Consider the following 11,393-nt stretch of genomic DNA (forward strand, 5'->3'; position numbering starts at 1 on the left):
TGAGGGCCACAGTCAATGAACTAATGCCTCGGGCAGAGGCCGGGCAGGGCAGTTCTGGCTGCCAGCAGAGCAGGGCTCTGTGACTGCTGTGGGCATGGAGGAATTTCTTCACTCAATTTAGGACTTCCTGCTGGTCACATCTGCTGGAACAGATGCTAAAGTATGACTGTGGGGAGACTCTCCAGGATCTGGAACATCCCTAAATCAACCAAGGAGCATTTACTGGGAGCAGGAGAAAGCAAACCCAGGAATAACTCCCCGGGGGGAATGTGAATGCCATCTGGGGGGTTGGGGGGACTGTGGGGGAGCTGCAGCCATTCTGGTTGACTGGGTAAAATTAATTTAAAAAAAATTCGTGTTTTGTGCAATATTTTCTATATTAAAAAATTCCCAAGAGTAGCAAGTTAAATTGTCTAGGGTGGTTGAGTGAAAGGAGGACACGGTCTGCGGACTTTCTGTGCCCCTGGAAGCCTGCTGGAAGCCAAGGGGACAGTGAGCCGGTGGTTTTCCGTGGCCGCCGGCCTGCGCCGGTGCAATGGCAGGAACCAGCCACCGGGGGGCGCCTGCGCCCGCCTAATGGACGGGAGCGCCCCGGGGAGCAGCCCGAGTGCTGTGCGCGAGGTGCGCCCTGGGCAGCCCTAGTCCCTGGAAAGGCGCCCCCGAAGTAAGCCGCTGGCAGCCCTGCTGGGGACATTAGCTGGCCCCGTGTAGGGGGGCCAGTGCCCACACGAGGCTGGCCCTGAGAAAGAGGTTCTCGGGCCTGGAGGCCCGGACGCCAGGCTCCCCACGCTTTCTGGGGTTGAGTGGGCTTTTCCGCTGGCTGCTGCGGATCACTAGGTACCAGAGCGAAAGGGCGGAGGCCCACAGCGAGACAAGTGACCAGGACAAGCCCAGGAGCCGGAGCTTCCAGGAGACTCAGGTAGGAGGTTATGCAAAGGTGAGACCAGGCACCTGCCCCTGAGCCACCGGAGCAGAGCCTCAGGGAGGCGCCCCAACCTTAAAGGAAGTGGGAAGTGGGGAGGGAGGAGGCGGCACCTGCCCTGGAGCCTCCCACTCAGGCCCCTGAGGTGTGCACGTTCCTCACCCCACGCGGTGGACACCTGTCACACAGGAGCCCTGAAGGCAGTCCGTGGGACCAGCCATGACAGGGCCACAGCAGTCGCCAATTCAGTGAAAAGGAAGAAAAAGACCCATAACACACACATATACACGCCACAAAATGCTTTTTTTTTACCCTGTCACCTCCCTGCCCTGATATACTGGAAGTCAGGAAAAGGGGGGTGCTGGAAAAGAACAAGTCACCCCTTTGCACCCCAAGGTGTCTCTGACTCCAGGCCCCTTCAGCCACAAGGCCAAGCAGCAGGCGGGGGAGTGAAAGCTGTGCGTTGGCTGCAGAACTGTCAGCTGCATGAAATGTATCTCCGACCATCCTGGGCTTTTCACAAACACAACTACCTGAGAGGTGGTGGCATCTGCCCGGGGTGTCGCTGAGCGCAAAAACAGAGCCATATGACAGGACATGGTTGAAAGCCGTGACTGGAAAAGGAATCCATTTCAGGCTTATTTTCGAGTTAGGCCTGACCAGCGAGCCTCTCGGCCCTGGTTTTCTCTGGCACGTGATCAGTGCTGGTCAGTGCTCTTCCCACAGCGGCCCGGGGCTGGGGAGGGAGGAGGGCTCCCAGGTGAAGTCAGTCACTTATGAGACACTCGGCCTCTCTTACTGCCCCTGCTCTTTCTCACCCCTCCCAGGGCCTAAGCACTTTTAGTCAGAACACCTGAGCAGCACCTCTCGGGGCTCTGTAGGATCTGAAGACATAGGTTTTCAGTTAGTTCCAGAAGAAAAGGGATTGAAATCATGGAAGCAAAAGGCTTCCACGGGACTAGAGCAGGGGTTGGAAAACTGTCAAAGCTGGAGGGGAAATATTTTAGGCTCTGCTCGGTCACACAGTCCAATTTTTACTCATAGTTGGAAAAAAGACACAGATAACACACAACTGAAAGGGCGTGGCTGGGTTCCGATTCGAGCTTTATTTATGGGCGGCAACATTTGAATTTCATCACTTTCATGTGCTATGAAATGTCATTTTTTTTTTCAACTATTCTTAGCTTGCAGTTGAAGTTTACAGACCCCTGTCGTCCTTGATGGTCTCCTCAAGGATCATGTTGGTCAATAAATATAGCCCAAGGTGTTCCCTGCAAAGTGTCTCTTAACAACCACCCAAGTGGGACAGAATGCGGGGGATGTTATAGTTCCCCAGGGACGCTTATTGCAAACCTTGCAGATTCCCAGGGCAAGGAGCCTGCTGCCGAGCCCCCCTTCAGTCCTCCCCTCTCTCTCGGCTGTGAAATTCCTGAGAATAGTGGCCGTAAGCCTCACAGGTGACTACCTCAGTGTCCTGCAGCATGTGTGTGTGTGTGTAGTTCACGGAGGAGGCATCGCAAATCAGGTGTTGGAGAGGAGAGAGCATCTCCTGCAATCACCTGCTTACGTGGGAGAGCGCTGGAGCCCCAGGAGGGAAGCGACTTCCCCAGGACTGTGCGACAGCCCAGAGGCGAGGCGAAGACTAGGAGCAGTCGCTGGAACGGGCGTGCTTTTGGGAGCCATCTGCAGCTCGGCGCCCTACTGGGTGTGCTGCGGAGACAGACTGGTTTTCTGAGGAGCCTGGGCATAAACAGAGTGGTGCTACTCCTTACAGTCACTGTCCCCAACTGGGGTACAGTCACCTTACCCTTCCCACATCCTGGCAGGTTTCATAGGCTCTGCATGTTTTCTCTTATTAAAATGAGTCCTGCCTGGCCGGTGTGGCTCACTGGTTGAGCGTCCGACCCAGGAACCAAGAGGTTGCTGGTTCGATTCCCGGGTCAGGGCACATGCAGTCCGGCAGAGCGTTGGGCAGGGAGGTGGAGAGGGGCTGGTGCTGTGCCAGGACATGCTTGGCACCCAGCTCCCTGGGAAGGGTGCCCGAATGGGTAGTGTTTGCAGGTTTCCATGGGGGGAATGTCCCAGCAGGGCTGGCTTCACGGCCAGGGCGGTGTCACTGGACATGGAGTTGGGAGGAGACGTGCAGGAGCACCCTCTCCAGAGCCGACGAGAGCAGGAGTGCACACAGCCCTGGGTGAAGGACAGGGGCCAGCTTCCGCCTGAGTGGGCACAGATACAGCCTTGCTGACGGCCACTGCTGCTCTGGCTGGCCCGATGGGCTGCGACGCCCTCTGTGTCCCCAGCACCCCCGCCGCTCAGTCCCTGCACGTGGGAGACCCAGCCCCTCCACTCGTGCTCGGCTCCCACTGCACGCCTGTCAGGGGCCTCTGGCTGGGGGGCCCCGGTCTAGGTGGGCGACCCTCCCATGTGAGGTACCTGCAAGACGGCCCAAGCCGAGCTCCGTTCCATCTCGTGTGCTTGACCTACAGGACACCACACGTCCCTGACGCAACAAGTCACCGGAGTAGTTTAGGCCTGTCCCCCACTCCCAACTCTCGATGAGCGATTTTCGCCCTCACAACCCTTCTGACACTAACTACAGTTCTGTAAAGTACGTAATGCTCGATCGTGCCAACAGACAGCTCTGTGACAGGCTCGGGTATCCGCGGTACTACCCCTTTCATCGTTGTTTGAGAGGGAGCTCTTCCTACTTATAAAAAGTTTGCGGTAAACAGTGGCCGTGTTACGCCGGCCGCAGCCTCGCACGCCTGTGTTTGCCTCTTCTGTTAATTGCATTTTCTCTGGTGCGTGATTTAATCTCGTGTTACTTTGTACAGTAGCATGCTGCGCAGCCTTACCATATAGCCTGGTTGTGTAATGTATATGCGTAATTTATTGCCCCGTTAAATGTTTTAGTATAAATATGTCCCACACAATATTTGGAGAATCTTCTTAAAGAACCACTCTGTCAGAGAGCCGTGACTTAAGGAAGCATATTAAAGAAATCAGTGACATTCTATATGAGTCTTAAATTGATATGCATCCCCACTCATATTAGTACACACACAAAATCTGAAAAATTAAAATATGTGTGGATTATTGGACACGTGGATCACTGGATAAATGGATTAAAGATGCCTCCTGGTTTGTTTGGCAGTGGGCCACCAATTTGCAGGCTGAGATTTTAGATGTATTATTAGATAAGTTTATGGTTTGGGAAGAAAAGGAAGAATAGCCTTAGTTTTGTTTAGAAAAATGATGATTTTTTTTTTTTTTCATTTTGGTCTTCTCCACTGTACTAACCCTGCTCCAGCAGCTAGCTGAGAGAATGCACACTTGTGATTATGAACTGTTTGGAGGTGTTTGCATGTTTTGTTTTATACAGAAGTGGTTGGAGGGCTATTAGAAGTGGTCCTCTGAGTGCTGGCCTGCCCCAAGGACAAGTGTGAATTCTCCAGCATCTCTGAGAAGTAAGTGGCAGGCGGTCATCCAACTGGGAGTGAGTCCCGAGGGGAATGGTTTCTTCTAATACCAAGTGGACTGGGCTCACCAACTGCGAGAACTAGATAAATTGCGGATGGATGCTCAGAGAGTATTGCAAAGAGTAGACTAGAATCACAGGTTTCTTATCAGTAAGCAGGCTGCCTGGGTGCCTGCAGCACTGAGATGGATGGATGGATGGATGGATGGATGGATGGATGGATGGATGGATGGATGATGGATGGGTGGATGGATGGATGGGTGGATGGGTGGATGGGTGGATGGATGGATGATGGATGGATGGATGGATGGATGGGTGGATGGGTGGATGGGTGGATGGATGGATGGATGGATAGATGGGACATTAGTCTCTGTACCTGCTCAGGAGCCAGATGAGCCGAGGCCTGTGAGATGCAGTTGGAACGTGAGTGGACGGACCAGGCAGGGTCCTAACTGAGGTTCGCTGACCTTAATGAGCCTTTCACATTGTGTGTACTGCTATCTGCTTCAAAGGCTTGGGGCTGAGGTGTCTGATAGCTTGAGCGTGAGGCTTTCTTATGCTGTTGGAAGGGCCTGGAATGGGAAGGCCAGAGAATCTGGAGGGAGCTGAAGATCTCTCTCTCTGTCTTTGTCCTGGCCCCACAAATGTTAGGGATAGAGCTGAATTTATGGGTTACTGTATGAACTTGTTTTATTCAGGAAAGCAAAGAGAAAGACATGTCAGTTTCATTATTAACTTGCAAAATAGGCTCTTGAAGCCTATAACAATGACTTTGGAGAAAGGAATTAATTCTAGAAGCTTCAGGTTCTGGCATAAACAGTGGGTGAGAAAGGGAATAAGTGAAGGACCAGGCTTGATAGAACAAGCGGTGAGACATGAGAAGACCTTCGAACTTGGGTCTGAAAGTTGGTGGAGGCACTAAGAAGGGGAGAAGTTGGATGTCCCAGGCAAGTTTGGAAGAGTCCCAACCAGCATCTGTTTTTGCAGACCATATAGAGGTATCTGCTTCCGGCGTGGCGTTTGCACCAGAGCACAGTGGCAGCTGAGGGAGCCGTCTGGGACGATGGCCTCAGTGTACCTTACAGGGCCCCTTGCGCTCTGCAGTGTGGGGAACGGGCTGAGAGTTTCCAAACCCCACAGAGGTACCACGGAAGTGCTGGAAGTGGGGTGATAGCCCCAAAACACTAGGGTCAGGTCCATGAGGAACAGAATGAGCTCAATAAGCAACTGAGAGCCCCGTGAAAATGTGTCTATCGGTGATGAGTGACAGTGTGGGGTGAGCGTCAAACACTGGGCAGCCCGTCTCAGCGGAGGCCCACTGTGGGGACTTTACTCCACTTAAGCCCCGGCTGGGGGACACACAGCCCTCCCCAGATCATGGATACCTTAGAGGACAAGGGAAGGAAGGGGGCGTGGGAGGAGCCTGAATTCACAGCATTGCCTCTAGGAATCACCAGGCTTCTTTGGAATTACCAGGATTATTTTTTCTGCCGCCCTATAGAAGTGGGCCAAGAACTTGGTCAGGGATAGAGAAATAAAGAAAGTAAAAGTTTGCACTTCTGAATCTGAGTCCTCAAAATTCATTCAGTAGCCCCCGTTCTTTGTACAAAGCCTGGTATAACGTTAATGCTCAGAAAACCTTTGCTGACTGAGGAAATGAAAGAGGGATGAGTGAACGAAGGCGCAGCTCCTCCGACGGTCAGAGAGCAGTTTGGAAGCCGGGCTGCGAGCCCTGCAGCCTAAGGACCCGTTTGTCAGGACCTACAGACTCTGCCCTGGGCTGCTTTACGCAGAATGAGAGAAAGCAGTTCAGCCGGCTACTCACACCTGCTCCTTCACCGTGCGAGCCAAGGGTGTGCTTTCCAGTGGGACTTAGGTGGTGCTCCGCACCCAACTAGGAATTTATTTAGCTAACGTGAAATCCCTCTTTATACACGGAAAAGGAACATGGGTACTAAGGGCCAGAAAGAAAAGTAGAAGATAATTCACACTTATTACTCCCTTTGTCTTGAAGCACCAACTTTTCCAGGCTAACTTTTCAGTCACCATTATTATTACCGTCATTTCGTAATGGTTAAGCTGTAGCTCTGATTAGCGCACTTGACAGTCAACAAAACTTCAAATGTGGTTGAACGAGTTGATGAATGAAAATTGAGTCACGCGCTCGAGGCTACACAGGCGTTAATCGGTGATGCCCAGAGACGACTCTGAAACCTGCATACCTCACGGTGCTGGGACATGTGCTCTGGGGCTGTGAACTGTTAAAACCCCCTTTCTCTGTAGTCTCAGATCTCTTGGGCATCATTGCTTTGAGTCTCCAAAATAACTGAGCTTAGGCACCCTTTCTCAAACAGGAGGAAAAGGGAGACGTGTGAGGCCTCAGAGGGACTTCAAGGTGGACCGGATGGAAGTCGAGGGGCCGCACCTTCCATGGCCTCTCTCTCCTCAGTAAGTAGGTGGCCACAGCAGCTGCCAAGGATGAGACCTGGGGATTGGGCTTCGGTGGAGACATTCTGGGCCCCCATTCTTGGGGAGCCGGTGACATAGATGGTAATGAAGAGGAACAGGCCAGGTGAACACAGAGCAACAGGGATGGAGCTAAAGCAGCCCTGCTTTGTGCAGTGACGCACAAGAAGACTGAGATAAATGACCATTTGTATAAATTACAAATGTATACATTCAACACAACGGTGCACGTTTTACAAGGACACGTGGAAACAGAAGACTATCAATAAGCATGTTGCAGTGTCTGCCGATGGGGGGGGATGGCAGTGCAAGTGTGGCGTGGGGCAGAGAGTAAATTAACAGTAAAACAGGAGAGGGGCCTGGAGTGCGCTGCTGCTAATGTGCCGTAACCGAGGAGCTTGAGTAATCTAGCCCTTGGCAACCCAGACAAGACAGAGGAAGGAAAGACAGGTGACCCTGCGCTCAGAGGTAATGGCAGCTGCCCTGGAAGAGGACCGGTGGGGTGCATGCGACACGGGACCTGCCAATTCCTGCCAGCACAGCAGGCACTTTCCTTCCCTGGCTCCTCTGTAAATCTCTTCTGGCTCCTCACTACCATCTCTTGCTATGGGAGAATTTCCTCCTTGTTATTACAGTAAGGAGTAGTGATTTTTTTCAAAAGACATTTTAATAGAAAATTTCTTCTGTCCCAGAGACTGAATAAGCCACTTCCACTGACAGCGCATTGGAAATAACTCAGTCAAGTGCTCTCCCCTAGCAGCACGGGAGGCTGAGACATGGAGACTTATCCTGGGCAGCAATGGGCCTGGTAGGATGGCCAACTGTCCTGGTTTTCTCTGGCCTGAGGAGGGTCCTGGGACACTGGGCTTTCGGTTTTGAAACTGAGACAATACCAGGAAAACCAGAAAGAGTTAGTTACCCTATGACTATTACTGAGGGAGCAGAACAAAAAAGATCATGGGATTGTGCCTTGTGGTCTCTGCCATGGGGATATCCTTAATTCTTCTGATGGAAATGAAGGTTAGACCCCAAGCTGTGTCACACAAATGAAGGATTATTAAAATAGATACAGAACGCCCCTAGAAGAACCATGAGGTTGACACATCTGTCCTTTGGTGCCTCTGAGTTTGCTTTTCTGTACCCTCCCTGCATTCTGAAGCCTTAGTTTATCTTACTACCCACCTGTCCATCCATCCACGCATCCATCCATTTGTCCATTCATCCACCTTTTTGTTATGAAATCAGTCACTGAGCATCTATCGTAGGCCAGTCCCTAGAGATACTGAGATGAATGACACCACCTAGTGCCTGCCCTCCAGGAGCTCACAATCTGCCGCAGAGGACTCAGTCCAAGCAGGTGACGGGAGAACAGGAGTGTAGCTGCAGCCGGAGGTGTGTACAAAGTATAGCAGGACCCGGCAGAAGGAGCAACTAAATATCATTTGGGTCAGAAGACTCAGAGAAATGGGTGCTAATGGTTTTGGAGGTTAAGTTGGCATTGGACAGGTGGAGAAGGGGGCCTTATGGAAACGGTACAGGCAGGCTCAAGGCTCACACAGGGAGCACAGTGGAAAGATGGGTAGAATGTTTCAGGCTGGAATATAAGAGTGGAGAGTGTGTGTCAGGGTTGGGGTAAGATGTATGGGAATAAGTGAGGAGTGAAGAGCTTGAAGAGTGTCTGAAAAGGAAAGTTTGGCCAGATTTGAGCACTCTGGAAGTCCCTTCCTTGGAGAATTTTTATGACCTGACTTCTCAGACAGAGCTGTACTCTGCTGAAGTATGTCATGAGTATAGACAAGTGGGATGTAGTGTGCACTTGCCCAAAGCCTTTTGACTGTGACACAAGGGTCCTCATGGCATAGGGAACTCACCTCGGGAAATGCTCAAGGGTCCTTGGAAGACACCTCCAAGTATCTCTCCTCCAAGAGCCTCTTTTGTGCCCAGAGACAGGCCATATTCTGCCCCAGTTCTTTCTTTAATAATTTATAAACTGTGTCCTGCTGCCTGTAGAATTGTAAAGCTTTTAGAGCTGGCAAGGACTTTGGAGATGTCTAGTCCAAACCCAGCCAGAGAGGAGACATCGCTGAACTGAGCAGAGACAGAGGTGGATTATAATTCAAGTCTCTGGATTTGAAGACCATAAAATTTAAGGTACTTTCAATATGAAAATAATACAACAGGGCATTTTAAGTAAGCACAGGAATAATTTCATGAAAGAAGAGTGATCATTGTATCAATAATCTGGAATAAACCATTCTAGCTAATTCATCAGGTTTAGTCTTGAGCTGCATCCAAGCAGATTGATGTGATGGATTAAGTTTTCTCTTCACCTGAATGAAGGTAACGAAATAAAGAATGTTAGTTTTCATCAGGAGCAGATGGAGCTGAGCAGGCCTGTGACAGAGCCTTCAGTAATTCACAAACATGCAGAGACTACAAGAGGTCCTGGAAATTCAGTCTTCAAGGAGCTCATCCTCTGGTTGAAGATACACAATTAAAAGCCAGTATGATGGGTGCTATGAAAGAGGGAAGCAAAGGGTGCTGAGGGAGCCTGGAGAGGAGATATATAACCCAGGAAAGGCGAGGGGCTTTCTAGATGGCAGTGCCTCTCAACTGAATGGTGTTCTTAGCAAAGAGAGTTTGTTGAGCAAAGAAGGGTTGGGTGGTTGGGAAGAGTATTCCAAGCAGAGGGAGCATCGCTGTCACTGCTGGGAGACATGGGGAAGCCTGGGGGGGGGGGGGTGTCGCATGTTTCATGTGCGCAGATTGGCTGCAGTGACATTCAGGCTGCTGGCTAAAGAGTAGTGGAACAGAGGCACCAGCTCAGTAGGTGTTAAGCATTATTACTAATACCCCTCACTCTCCACTTTCCTCCCAGAGGCGAGAGCATCTTCATTTTCATGTTGGCCTGTCCCCTTTTAAAAAGCAAAGTCGTGCTTCCCTTCCCTCCAGGGGTGACGCCCTTTGGGTTGTAGGGAGAATGAAGGTCAAGGACAAGTTTGGGTGGGGACAGGGAAGGCAGCACACGGACATGTGAGTGAGTGGGTAAGAGAGGGAGGAAGACCTGAAAAGTGGGAAAATGCCCCGAGCAAGAAGAATGTGGAGCTTGGCAGACAGCAGGCCTTCCGCACCGCTTGGGATGGCTCCACCGACTCGGGGGCCCTTGGAAAGCATGAGTGAGGGCCACTGTCTGCTGACGCTTAGGCCCTTCTAGGTTCATGCAGGGCTGGTCTAGCTGCTTCCCTGTGGTCATGGTTAATGAGGGGATGGGTGACACAGCATGTAGTGTAAACACATCTGGATGGGGTAGGAGGTGGGCATGTGGGAGGAAAGAGGCAGACAGATCAGAGTGTGCCCTGTGGTGATGGAGACTGAGGTCAGAGAAAGACTCTAGACACAGGGGCTGAGAGAATGGGGTGTGTGTGTGTGTGTGTGTGTGTGTGTGTGTGAGTGACACATTCACCACTTTGCCTGCATCAACCTTGGTAAACTTTCAGGGTGAAGTCCTAGGGAACAGACGTGCTTTTTATGAGCCGTACAATGCTTTCCTGTTTGTTACTGCATTTGCTGTGCATGATCACCCTGTGAGAGAGGGACTTCCCTCACAGCCGAAGAAACCAGGGAGGACAGGTGAAGGGACTCTCACAAGGCTCCCCACAGGGTCCAGTCTGACTCTCAAATCTGTGCCCCTCCTACACATGCACCCCCATATGCCCACAGTGGAGACCTGTCCTTTCTGTCCCCAGCTTTCACAGCTGCCAAGTGGGAGCCCTTTGTGACCCCCGCTGTGTGTCCCTTCCCTCCAGTTCCCATGTGCCACCCAGACCCCAGGAGCAGGACCTCGGGCTCCGATGCTCTGCACTGCGGATGCCTTCTGCAGTGCTTAGAGATTCTGAACGTATTTCATCCTCAAGTAAACAACGCTGGACTTCTGGATAGGCTAACGTTAGCGATTGTAAATGATTAAATAGCTCGGTGCTGGGAGATCGGAGAGCATTCTTCTCAGGTGCTGATAAAACGGAAATATATTTTTAGAATAACCTTATGGTAAAGATGATGAATTGGGTATGAAAATTACCTTCTTCAGCCACTTGCAAACAGCAGTGTAGACAAATGCTTTGGATCCTCTTGCGCAAGAGAGGGGTCCGGCTTGGGGCATCCACAGAACCATGGGGTTAGGGACAGAGGGCCCCCAAACACCTGTTCCGCAGCCACCTGCATCCCCACCTTGCCTTCCATGAGACAAATGAAAACGCTGGAGTCTGAGGGCCCGCGCCTGGTGCTTTCCGTCTCCTGGCCCATTCCTGCTTGCTACCACCCCTCTCCTCCGGCCAAACCTCCCCGGAAGGGGCAGGTTTTACCTCCTTTTAGAAACCTACCAGGTACTCTTTTCTCTCCCACTGATGGATCAAACAAAAACAATGAGAAATCCCAGACCCCACCAGGTACTTGGAGGAGGTCAGAGAAAATGACTTTCCAGACAGCCTGTTGCCCCACCCCCTCCGGTGCGCCTCGCTGGGTCCT

The sequence above is a fragment of the Miniopterus schreibersii genome (assembly GCF_964146895.1).
Source record: "Miniopterus schreibersii genome assembly, chromosome: 13".
NCBI classification, from domain to species: domain Eukaryota; kingdom Metazoa; phylum Chordata; class Mammalia; order Chiroptera; family Miniopteridae; genus Miniopterus; species Miniopterus schreibersii.